General features: G+C 34.0%; 1 long non-coding RNA gene across 1 annotated transcript in view; it reads left to right on the plus strand.

The window, feature by feature from the left end:
- Positions 1 to 12,664, plus strand: part of LOC139363362 (uncharacterized) — a 41,228-nt gene that overhangs the window by 8,467 nt on the left and 20,097 nt on the right. The window contains exon 2 of the long non-coding RNA XR_011623598.1: positions 8,231 to 8,300. This is a non-coding gene — a long non-coding RNA (uncharacterized lncRNA). The remainder of the gene's footprint in view (positions 1 to 8,230; positions 8,301 to 12,664) is intronic.

Consider the following 12,664-nt stretch of genomic DNA (forward strand, 5'->3'; position numbering starts at 1 on the left):
ACCATCTAATCAGCTGCCAGAGTGGCTAGAATAAAGCAGGCAGAAGAAGGTGGTAGGAGCTTACTTGCTAAGTCTTCCAGACTTCATCTTTCTCCCATGCTGGATGCTTCCTGCCCTTGAACATCAGCCTCCAAATTCTTCAGCTTTTGGACTCTTGAACTTACACCAGTAGTTTTCCGGGGCTCTCGGGACTTCGGCCATATACTGAAAGTTGCACTGTCGGCTTCCCTGCTTTTGAGGTTTTAAGAATTTGGACTGGCTTCCTTGCTCCTCAACTTGCAGACAACTTATTATGGGACTTCACCTTGCGACTGTGTAGGTCAATTCTCCTTAATAAACTCTCCGTCATATAAACATCTATCCTATTAGTTCCAACACTCTAGAGAACGCTTATTAATACAGAATCTGAAGACAGGAAAGAGAAGTTCACCTCTGACAATTATCTACTATAATGCACAGAAAAATACCTGAAAAATTAACCAATTTTTTTTTTCTTTCTTTGCAGGGATTTTTGTTGTTGTGGGGGTTTTTGTGTTGGTTTTTTTGTTGTTGCTACTGTTGTTGTTTATGCTCTTGTGGTGATACTATTGTTTTTCTGACTGTCATCCCCCAAAAGATACAAAGAAGGTAGTCTCTATGACACAGGAGTAGAAAGCTATAACAAGTGCAAAAGTTAAGGTGTAAAAGCTTTAGAATGAGTTTTAAAATAAATACAATAGGAGAGTTTCAAAAAACTTTAAAACAGTAGGGTTCAAAAAACTTTAAAAATAGTAAAAAACTGTAAGCCACATTGATAGTGGCAAATAGTAAAATATATGCTGGAAATTGAAAAAGATGATATAATAATAATGTAATAATAACACATTTAAGAAGCTCTCAATATGTAGAAGCTGAGGAAAAAGAGGAAAATGATAGAGGAAAGATAATTGATATGGCAGACAGAGACTATGGAACCAACATTCAAATAATTGTTACTAAGAAAAAAAGTAAATAAATTGACAAAAACAATAATCAAAGATGTTACAAAATAAAAGTTTCCTGAGTTTAAAAAAAGGGCCATGAAAAAGAGAGAAATAATGATATATCATACCTATTTTTATTTTTAAAAAGTAGTGTATAAAAGTCTAGGTACAAAATATATATACATGTAATACACTCAAGCACAAAAGTGATACTGGCCTCAAATTTCCCCTTTAAAATACAAAAAGCTAAAAAGCGATGGTGAAAATGTAGTTTTTTAAAGGCTATAAAGATATAATCAAATACAACATTTACCCAGCTAAAAATATGGGGAAAGGTATTCCGATATGCACTAATTGAAATTAAATAATAAGGAAGAAAATTACTATAAAGGAAATATCATGTAATTACTGTGATAATAAGATTACAACAGTGGAAAAATGGAAAAATCTAGGTTAAATATAAGATTATCTAAGACATTATCAAAATTATTTCAAGGAGCAAAAATATGCTAATAACCATGAAAAATAATGAAAGAGTTATCAAAATGTACCTCTGAAATAACCACTGAGACCAGTAAATTCAATATAAAATTTAATAAATAAATATCATGCTGTTTAAATATTTTCAGAATACATAGAATAATTTCAACTTCCCACATCTTTATATAAAACTAGCCATAACTCTGGTGGCAAAATTGTTATCAATAGTTCAAATAGAAATTATAATATAATGTGTTATAAACATATACACCTAAATGATATAAAATTTTAAAGTAGTTACACAACTCTAAATAAATGACATAAAATATATTTCAAGATAGATTAATGTTTTAAATTTTTAAAAAATTTAACCAAAGCAGTATATATCCACAGTAGAAAAAAAATTTTAAACAATTAAACGCATATCTGCCTGTCTCATAAAAAAAGATAAAAAGAAAAACAAATGGAAAAATAGTTTAGACTTCCAAGGTGAGATAGTAGAGATAAGCCTGATAAAAGAATGTTCCTACCCCAACGCTTGATGAAAGGAACAAGAAACACAAAAAACAAATTTTGAAAAGAAGTGCCAAACGAATGAATAAAAATTGCTTTCTTGGTTCAGGAAGTTTTTAAACTTATCTGCATCTTTCAGAAGAAATGATAGGAAAAGTAGATAATTAATCAATGCCTCAAAAGTCTTAATGGTATTCCTAAAAATGAGGAGAAGCTGAAGAAGTGAGTTGTTGGAAAAAGAGTCAGGAAAATAGCTATGCAAGCACCCCTACCAAAGGTACTAAATAGAGGAAGAGAAAAATTTCATTGACTGTCATTCTACGCTCTACTAGCAGGGGAGAGGAAAAGAGAGGGCTCTGAAAAACACCAGCAATAAGTTGCAGAAATGAAAACAGAAGAGTAGATAAATAGGAACAAACAAACAAAAACCCTGTGAGCACCAAAACCTGACAAATTAAGCAGAAGATTATGTCACCTCTACCCTAATTAACTGTAATGTAATCAGAAGACTGAACTGAAGTGAGTAGGAAGAGAACACATCCCTAGTTTGGTGGAGTTGATTGTAATACAGAAAATTTGCTCAACTCAAAGAAGAAAAAGTGGAGCCTAAGTTTTCTGCCTTCTCCACTCTCATACTTGAGGCTAGAGAAAAATTCAGTGATATCAACACTCAGGCATCAGAGTACAGCTCTGAAAGAGGCCAAACTGGAGAGACCTAGTGGCAAAAGTATCCTAGAGAATTCACTTAGACACACTTTCAGAGCAAAAAGAGAGTTTGGGAACTGCCCACAGTAAGCATGAGCAAGGCTAAAAGAAATGACATTGCAGTTATGCATAACTACAACAAAAATGCAGAGAGGAAAAGTGACATGGCGTAGGAAAGAGACAGCAAAATTTGAGACAGAAATAAACCATATTTAAGAGCACAATAAACTCCTTGAACTTGCTTCACAGTGTGCAAGAACTTAGAATAGGAAGCCAAAAATATGAAAGCTCATAAAACAACAGAAGTAGATATAAAGGAAGATGACAGAGATAAATTGAGAGTCCAACAACATCGTTAGAACCATTACATGTCTCTTTGATAAATTAGAAATAGCAAGAAAAAAGACAAGCAAGCTGAATGTCATATTAATGGGACTGAGGAAAGGCCTGGGATAATATTAACAAATTAGAACTAAACTTATAGAGGGCAAAGTAACAGGATACTTTATGTCCTTATCATTGTAACCCAAGAAAATGAAACAAGAAATAAAAATATTAAAAAGAAAAGGCTCTGAAACTAAAGAGAAGCACAGTAGGGGACAGACCATGTCACCTAGGAAATAAATGTAGACAGAAGGATCAACCTGGCAGCCTATCCTGGTTAAGTTGTTAAGATTCAAGGAGAAGGAAATATTTTTTTCAGCCATCCAGACAGAAAGAGCAAGTCAAATAAAAGAGAGGAAACCAGGTTGGTTGCTGACCTCCCCACAGCAAGAAATTAACCCAGAAAATACTAGAACAAATATATAGAATATATAGAAAGTAGAAAAGTTCCTCTTCAAAGCTCGTCTTGGTTTAAAAATGAAATAATAGACACTAGAAATAATAGCTTCTTACTCTAAAGCCTCCTATCAAATATTAGTTCTTACACTTTAGCACAGTTAGTTGCTTTGGCTCACTCAGGCATGTCTGAATAGGCCCAGACAAGTCCTAGCTCATAGCTTATGTGTCTTCCTCTTTTGGAAATGTTATTGCTTCCTTAAACCTTTCATAAGCAACTTCCTCTCCTTCCTTGTTCTCCCTTGCACTTACCTATTTAGGAAAGTTTTAGGTTATTAGCAAATTGGGTATCAGTTTAAGACTGTGAGGTCCAGCTCCAGCCAATGGATGCAGGACACAGCAGTAGGGATGACCCAAATGCGTAAGGGATAAATATGTTGCTTTTCCTTTGTTGAAGTGTGCTCTTGCCATTGTTCAATCTACAGAAAGTAAAAATGGCCTTGCTGAGAGATTGTTTGTCTCCATGCTGACTCTTCTTAACAGCACCAATTATCTATTTCTAACAGAATATCCTGAAGGAAAAAAAAAAATTCAAGACATATTGTAGCCAGACATGTTAGTTTAGGAATAAGGGCAACACTCAGACATTCTGAAATATAAGAGAACTTAGGAAACATTATGCATGAGAACTTTCTGAGGAAAAAAAAAAAATGCAAATAAAGCCCACCAAGAAATGACTGGAAAAGCCATAGCAAAACGACTAGTTCAGTACTCAGTGCCATGAAATGATAGTGCAATGTCAAAAAAATTATAAGCCTGGAGATGCCAACTCTAATGCCTATATGGGTGAGATATAAAAGTAATTGAAACAGGTTGGATTCAGTGAAGTGGAGAGCATACATGCGCTATCAAAATGAGGTAGCCACAGACAATTTTGTGTTAAGAAAATGAAAAATGTAGTTAACAAGATGTCATATTACTACATCGTTGATTTTTTTCAAGAAAATCCAGAAATCCAAACTTTGTATTAATTCTCCCAACTTTTGAATTCCAGCAACAAAATTAACTTTATTCAATTTTGTTGGGGAAAAAGTTTATCTGTTGGCTGGACAAACTGGTAAGTGACTAGTTTGTCACCTGTGGAAAATAAAATGAGACCCCAAAATGGTGCTCCCAGTCAATCTAACTTTGAAGAGAGACAGTAGACCCATAGCCACCAATGTGAAATAATTCAAAAGACAGCAATATTTATGGACCTGCCTTGAAAATTCTACTTGATGATAGAAAGTGGGCAATAAATGAAATGGAGAAACTGTGATAAGACTGTTGGTGAACACTAAATCAATCCAAATATAGAACTAAACTTAAATGACTATAGGAATTATACTTACTGAGAAACAATACAAATATTGACAGTGTAAAAGCAATGTTTATATACATATATGACTAACAGGTGGTGGGAAGAAGTGTAAGCATACAAGACTAATCTATAATTTTTAGAAAGATATTCCAACATCCTAATGTTTACACAATCACTTCTTTCTTAACCCTTGAAAGAAACTCAAAAGTTAAGGGATTATAATATATTTTGGTAAAGAACCTGTTATGGGCTGAATTGTGCGTCCTTCCCCCCCTCTAATCTCAGAATGTGATTGTTTTGATGGTAGGGTCTTTAAATAAGTAATTAAGTTATAATGGAGTCATTAGGGTGGGCCCCAGTCCAGTATGACTGGTGTCCTTATAAGAAGAGAAGATTACTGCACTCCAGCCCGGGCGACAGAGCGAGACTCCATCTCAAAAAAAAAAAAAAAAAAAAAGAGAGAAGATTAAGACACAGATAACACAGAAAGATGACCAAGTGAGGACACAACAAGAAGGTAGCCATCTTCAAGCCAAGGACAGAGGCCTCAGGAGAAACCAAAGCTGCCAACACTTCGAGCTTAGACTTCCAGCCTCCAGAACTGTGGGAAAGTAAATTTCTGTTGTTCAAGCCACCCAGTCTGGGGATTTTTTTCCTGGAAGTGCTAATGCAGAACCAGAGTCTGATGTTGAGCAATCTATTCAGTTTTACTTAATTTATCATCATTTCTTAAATGCAAAGAACAAAAAAATTAAATAGCATATAGAATATGATTAAAATTTTAAAGGTATTTCTACTCTCTTACTCTATTCCTGATACTATTACATAACACCTCAGACTGAGTGATTTATAAACAAATTTATTGCTCCACAATTGTGGAGGCTGGGAAGTCCAAGATCAAGCCACCAGCAAATTCAGTATCTGGCAAAGGTTCAGTCTCTGCTTCCAAGGCAGCACCTTGAACAAGGGGCCAAAAGCTTTGTCTTCACATGGTAGAAGGGATCAAAGGTGATAGGTGGCTCCCTCAAGCCTCTTCTATAAGGGCATTAACTCCATCCATGAGGCTCCACATAATCACCTCCCAAGGCCCTTGCCTTGGAGATTAAGTTCCAATGTATGAATTTTGGAGGGACATATACAATATAACCATAGTATCTGTTCATGTATCTTTCTAATTATATGTTTACTATACATAAGAGATATATGGAATGATGTTCACTTATTGTTAGCAATGTTCACTTCTGGGTTGGAATATTAGAAGAACTTCTCATATTGAGTGTATGCAATTTTTAGCAAAAAAATCTATAACATCATTTTTCTAAAAAATAATAAAGAAACAAATAATATAATCTCTATTTATCTGGAGAAACCTCATGCTGTAGTTAGAGCATAGATCTTTCCAAATGTATGTATACACATGCATACACACACACAGACCCACTTATTCACACACAAATGTGTCACAGACCTACTCGAACACTTACACACACACATACAAATGTGCTTTTAATGAGTTCATTTAATATTTACTACTCTTTTACCAAATAATATAAACATATTAGGAAATATAGCTTTATAACATCATTTTGTCTGCTTATTCTCTGCTGGGGATATGTGCCTTAATTTATTTAAGTAATATCTAGTTTGGGACATTCAAGTTGTTTATAAATCTTTGCTTTCATATATACTTCTGCAATAAACAAACATTCTTGTAGCTACATCCCTGCCTACATTATAATTAGGAGCTAGTTCAGCAGAATATTAAACAAATAAAAACCTAGGGCCAGAAAAGATTTAAAAGAAATGTAATAATGACTTAATATGAATAAATATATTAACATAATTTATCATATAAGAGATTTAAAGAATAATCATATTATGATTATATAAGCTAAAAAAGCTTTGGTCAAGCTTGATATCCAAATGCCCTTAACCGAAAGAACAATCTTTTCCTGGAATAATATCTGTCTTAACTGAGTAACTATTACAATTAACAAGTGAAAATAACTAATAGGTAACTACTAAGTAAATACACAAAACTGATAGTTTTTTATATGCCAGCAATGATGATATAAAAAATTCAAGAGAAAAAAGATGCTTTTCACAATAGCAGCAAAATATAAAATAGCCAGAAAATTTTAATAAGAATGTGTAAAACATAAATAAATAAAACTATTAAACTTCCCTGAGAGATGTAAAGATTATTTAAGTAATAAAAAATGTAGCATGATGCCAAATAGCAAAACTCAATGTAGCAAAAACAAAAAATTATCCCAAATAAATGTATACAATGGGGTTATTTTGGAACCTAAGTAATACCAAGTATTTTGTAGAATGTGATTAAACAATAATTCTTATGTACCTGTGGTAGAAGTGTACATAGAAATAATCTTTTTGGAAGATGATAATGAAATTTATATCAAAAGGCCTTTTTAAATGTCCATGTCTTTGCCCATCTATGACAGATAAATTTATATGTATGAAGAAAGATTTATTCAAAAAGCCTACTATTGCATAGAATGCAAAAATAAGCATTACACAGTAGCTATGCTCAAAAATCTCAGATCAATACTAGAAAATGAGGTATATACATAGTTAACTGAGGTATATATGTATGTGTGCATGTATATTCGCACACTTAAGTATTATAAAGAAAGTAGTGTAAGTTAATTTCCTCTGAAAGACAGGTGCAAACAACATACTACGAAGGTCTTTATAGAGAAAAAAGAACACATCATTAGAGAAAAGGGTGGGTCTGGGAGTAGAGAAGTGGATTTACTGTGAAACTAATGAAACCAAAACCTCGGGATTCCTCACACACACAGGATCCCTCCAAGGCCCTGGGAGTGGGGATTAACAGTGTGTTCACATAGTCATATTTTTAAATAAAATTTGCAAACATGGCATATTTTAACCTCAATTAGTAGGCCTTCTACCTCTTTCTGCTTAGTTTCCCTGCTGGCTAACTTCCCCTCCTCATGGGAGTGGCTATGAGTATTTGTGGTTCAGTTCAGTTAAGAAGTTGGGGTTGCATTTGTTGGGTTTACTAGGCTATATTTATGTGATTCACGGTCACTTCTATATATTGTTAAGAATAGTGCTCTCCTTCATAGCATAGAAATGGCTCCAAATACTCCTCTCATCCATTGTGCCAACTCGATTATTATTCTGACACAAACATGTAGGCTTATAGGATACAAGCATTCCCATGGCACACAACACAGGAAATATGTGAGTCATACAGGGAGAAGAAAGGGAAATGTATAGACTCAGTCTGCAGTCAAAGATTATACAGTTCACTAAGGAACAAGAATTGAAACCAAACACACACACACACACACACACACACACACACACACTTAAATAGTTATAGAATTATGAAGAGTCTCTCACTTATGGTTTCTGGTTTTGCTTTTTCTTTTTAATCCAGGCAGAATGCCAACAACCAAGGCAAGAAGAATGTGTAAAAGGATTCAGTATGTTCAAGAACCCCAAGCCTGGTAAGTTCCTTAGTGTACACCATTATTTACATAAACATCAATAAATTCAGAAGATTAAAGATTCGAAGCAATAGTAAAAAATGACCATTGTTAAATATGCCTATTAAATTAAAAATAGTTACAGCATTATTGAAGTTTTTACCTAAAAACATAACAGGAAGTCATTCTAGAACTTTCTAATATAGACGCCATTGTAAAGCTCAGACATAAGATGGCTGCTTTAAATTTTCACTGAAAACTCAATACATGAAAGCTGGTTGCAATTACTTTAATGTTTTCCAGGATTAAAAAATAATTAGTAGTACAAAAAAAACTACATGTACTTATAAAATGTCAACATTTAATATTTCTTAATTATTTGAGACATCAGTAGCAAGTAGGATTATGCAATGCCAGGATATAAATGGCTCAGCTACTCTTTGGTGTATTTTAAACCTATCTTCTACTGTTTGTTTAAAAGACATGTTATTATCTAAAAGTCACATGTGGAGGTCTTAAATCATTGTATCTACAACTTCAAAGAATAAGATGTTTATTAGTGAAGAAGTCATTTAATTGTATACGTTCCAAGACATGAAGTTTCCAGCTGGAGTTGTCTAGTCCATCACTCTGCTTCAAAGAGCACAGAAGCTCAATATCTAGTCTGGAATGGAGGAGGATGAACAGCAATGTGTTTGGCTAGATGCCACATCAGGAAGCTAGTGCAGTTTTGAAGTTACCTATATCCTTCAAACAGCATTCACTAAGTAGTAACTGAGCATCTACTATATCCCAAAGACTGAAAGAAGCTGAAACTAAATATATATATGGGGAATGTACATTTTCAGTTAGGTGGGACTGGCTCTGTCACTTACAACCCTAGTGGCCTCAGATAACTTAGCTTCTTGGGGACCTGATTTGCATTTCATAACCACTGTTAATAATATCTACTAAGGAGTGTTGTTGTAATGGTGAAATTATTGATATAAGTTTATCAAAACAAACCCTCAAAAATGGTTTCATCTATTTAAAAACTGTGCTTGAATATAAGCCTAACAAGAATCAGACTCACCATTACATTTGAGTGCCCCCATGATTTCTCCAGAACAACACACTGAGTAAGACCCAAACTAAAATTGTTTCCAGAATTTGAGATGAGAAAGTGACCACATCGAAATGGAGAGAAAAGTAAAAGGTGGGTGAGAGAGATAAAGGCCAGACATTTTCTTTTGTTCTATCCTGTGGCATTTCAAAGCAGAATACTATGCCTCTAACTGTAGATTATTCTCATCTGTAAAATCTGGAAGGAGAAATGGCAGCCACCTTCCAAAGTCTATTCACATGCTGTGGTAAAATATATGCATCTCTGTGGGACTGACTGCAGCCTTTATTAATGTGCTCAGATTTCTCCTTGGAGTAAATGCTTATTAATACATAAAAACCTGTTGAAAGCTCATAATTATCCACATATATTGCACACACTTTAAAGACCATCCACAGAATATTCAGGCTGGCTTTGCTCCAGGAACTTACCACAAATATGGCTAACTAACAACTGGTGCATTTTCAAGAAGCCCAGATTTCAACATCAGCATAAGGCAAAAGAAGCTAAAATGAGTTTTACAAAATCAAAGAAAAATGATTTGAGAGTTATCCATTAATTGTATTTATCTATGCCAGTAAACTCTTCCCTTATTTGAATAATTAACCATTGTCATTGTTTTGTTTTGTTTTTTCTCTCTAATGTCAAATGCAGATAACAAAAATTACTTCAAAAACTGGAATTTAGAGATGGCCTATTTGGTTTTCTGATACCCTAATAGAGTTCTTTTCCCTTCTGGACCTCTTCAGATTGTATGTAAATATGTGTGTGCAAATGCTTGTCGGTGGGTGAGCCTATACAACATCTCAAAAGCTTTTCTTAGTCTCTAAGTTCATTATTTTAAAAATAATTTTAATTATTTTTAAACTACTACTTCTTATTTATCCCAAGGTTTTAGTGCCTTCTTTTTTCGTATTTGATTGCCAGGACGAATGTAATAAAGCTTTTTCACTTTGTTTTACTAGCTGTCCTCTAAACTTATTGTATTTTCAAAACTTAATTTTAGAAAATATACGACAACGAAAATATCACTTAAATCAGACTCCTGCAGAAAGGATTTCCTGGCTACAGAAGAAATAAATGTAAATTTTCCTGTAAAACCTTGCTAGCCTTGAGAAATCTCTTGAGTTTGAAGCATGCAAATTCATGCATCTTGTTCATAGAACCAGCAGCCTTCAAACTTTTGTTTAAGGAGCGAAAGTTTACTATCTGAATAGCACAAATTTGCAATAACTACAGAGCATTCAGAGAAGTTGGTACCATTTCTAACCAAATATGATTAGAAAGCAGAGGACGCACCTGAAGTGATGGTGAAAATATCTTCACTTTTCTTGGAGTAAATTTTAGAGCTGGAAGGCTAGAAAATACATTAATTAGACATTGCAATGTTCACATTTAGTGAAAACTGAGGCCTCTAAAATTTAAATGAATTTTCCCAAAGTTTCATTGTTTGTTAGTGTCAAAACTCAGGACTATAACCCAATTTTCTTCCTTCTAGCCCAGTTCTTAAAATTTAAAATATTGGAATAAAATATAGTCAAAGATAATGTGAGCCATTATTAATGACAAAGATTAGTAATCATTAAATTCATTTCTAATCAAGTTTTCCAAAATCTGTTTTTTGAAATTAAAATTGTAAGTACATATTCTGCTCCAAACCACCCAACTTCTTAGAAAATGTAATATCTGAACACCATCTTAACTTTTTCTAAACCAAGAAACTTAAGCCTACTAGCTACTGATTCTATTCTTGTGACCTACTCCATGGATTTTCTTTGGCAGCCCAATAAAAACCTCACATGTTGAAATAATTTATTTCTGAACCTAATATCCCTCTGCAAATTCTTCCATTTGATTAATTTTTTTCACTTTATCATTATCTCATAGATATTTTAACAGAATAGGAAAATTGCTCATTTCTCCAATTATGAAAATAAATTAAGGAATTTGAGAGAGAAATGGAGAATTAACTTCTATAAATTTCTTGGATATTATACAAGTTTTAACTAATTTAAAAACAGCTTCTTAGGGTTTTTACTTGTAATCTAGTTACAATCTGTTTAAGAATAGGTGGGGTTCAAAATAGTTGTTTCTCAGCCATTTGGTTAAACTTTAAAAATAAACATCTATAAGCAGTCCCTAAAGCCCTTGGCTGGTGGGTGCTGGCAGAGTTGAGCCTTTGCACTGTGCTGTAGGTATTTTTTTATACCTACAAAGTTTTCAGGTTAAACATTTGTAAAATAAACTTTTTTCTGAGTGCAAACAAGGGACAGGGTACAAGGCTGATCTGGTGGTAATTAAGGGAAATTAACCAGGAACAGATGTAGGCATCAGTTCTCCCCCTTGTCCCTGACTTTCAGAAGCATTTTTCCACCAAGACAGAAGTGGGCAGTGCCTTGCACAGACATTGCTTGTTTATCTTATCTTCATTGCAGCCACTCTGGAACAAGAACGGAAAGGAAATCCCCTGCTAGCTCTGTCCCCCAACTCTCTAGCTCTCAACATCACTGGTGGGAATGGAATAGCAAGAGAGGCATTACTGAGACCAAACTCAGTCATTCTATGGCCCATGGAGTACCATGGCAAGAACTGGGTACTTAGCACCAAATGACTTAGTTTTGAATGGAATGAATTGGCAGTACTGAAAAGGGAGAAGGTTGTTTATAAATATTTGATGGAGTTAGTGCAAAAGTACTAAAGAGAAGCAAACAGTGTCACAAAATGCGCCTGGTAGACATGATGCACCACCTGAGGCATTTTCAGTTAGCTTTGCCTTTTTGTACCTTAGGTTCTAGGAATCAAGTAAGTTCTTTTCTTTTCTCATTATTGTTGGTAGATTCGTTTCACTATTTACATTCCCATCACCAAACATGTTTGGCTGATGCCTTTTTGTGAGAAACCAAGAGCACGCATTTTCTGGAGCTGCAAAAAACCTCTCTGACCCAGGGTACACCTTTAGAGATTTTGAAATCTGTATTTACACATAAAGGTACGTACACTGTGTAGAGCTGTAACTAAGCAACTATCATGTAATCTAATCCTGGAAGAGAACAAATGACGACTGTTTACTCTCTCTCATCCCACTTACATTTTTGAAAGCCCAAATAGAAAGTACTTATAAAAACAGCATTGAACCTGAATAGATAGGCTATTGGTGGTAGTGACTTATTCACATGTTGCTCAAATTTAAGAAGACCTTAGAGTATTTTAAAATGCATCCTCTATACAAGTGAACTTTAATCTTGATAAAGCTCAAAACAATTACTTTGTATAATTCATCTGT

The sequence above is a fragment of the Macaca nemestrina genome, chromosome 5, assembly GCF_043159975.1.
Source record: "Macaca nemestrina isolate mMacNem1 chromosome 5, mMacNem.hap1, whole genome shotgun sequence".
NCBI lineage: Eukaryota > Metazoa > Chordata > Mammalia > Primates > Cercopithecidae > Macaca > Macaca nemestrina.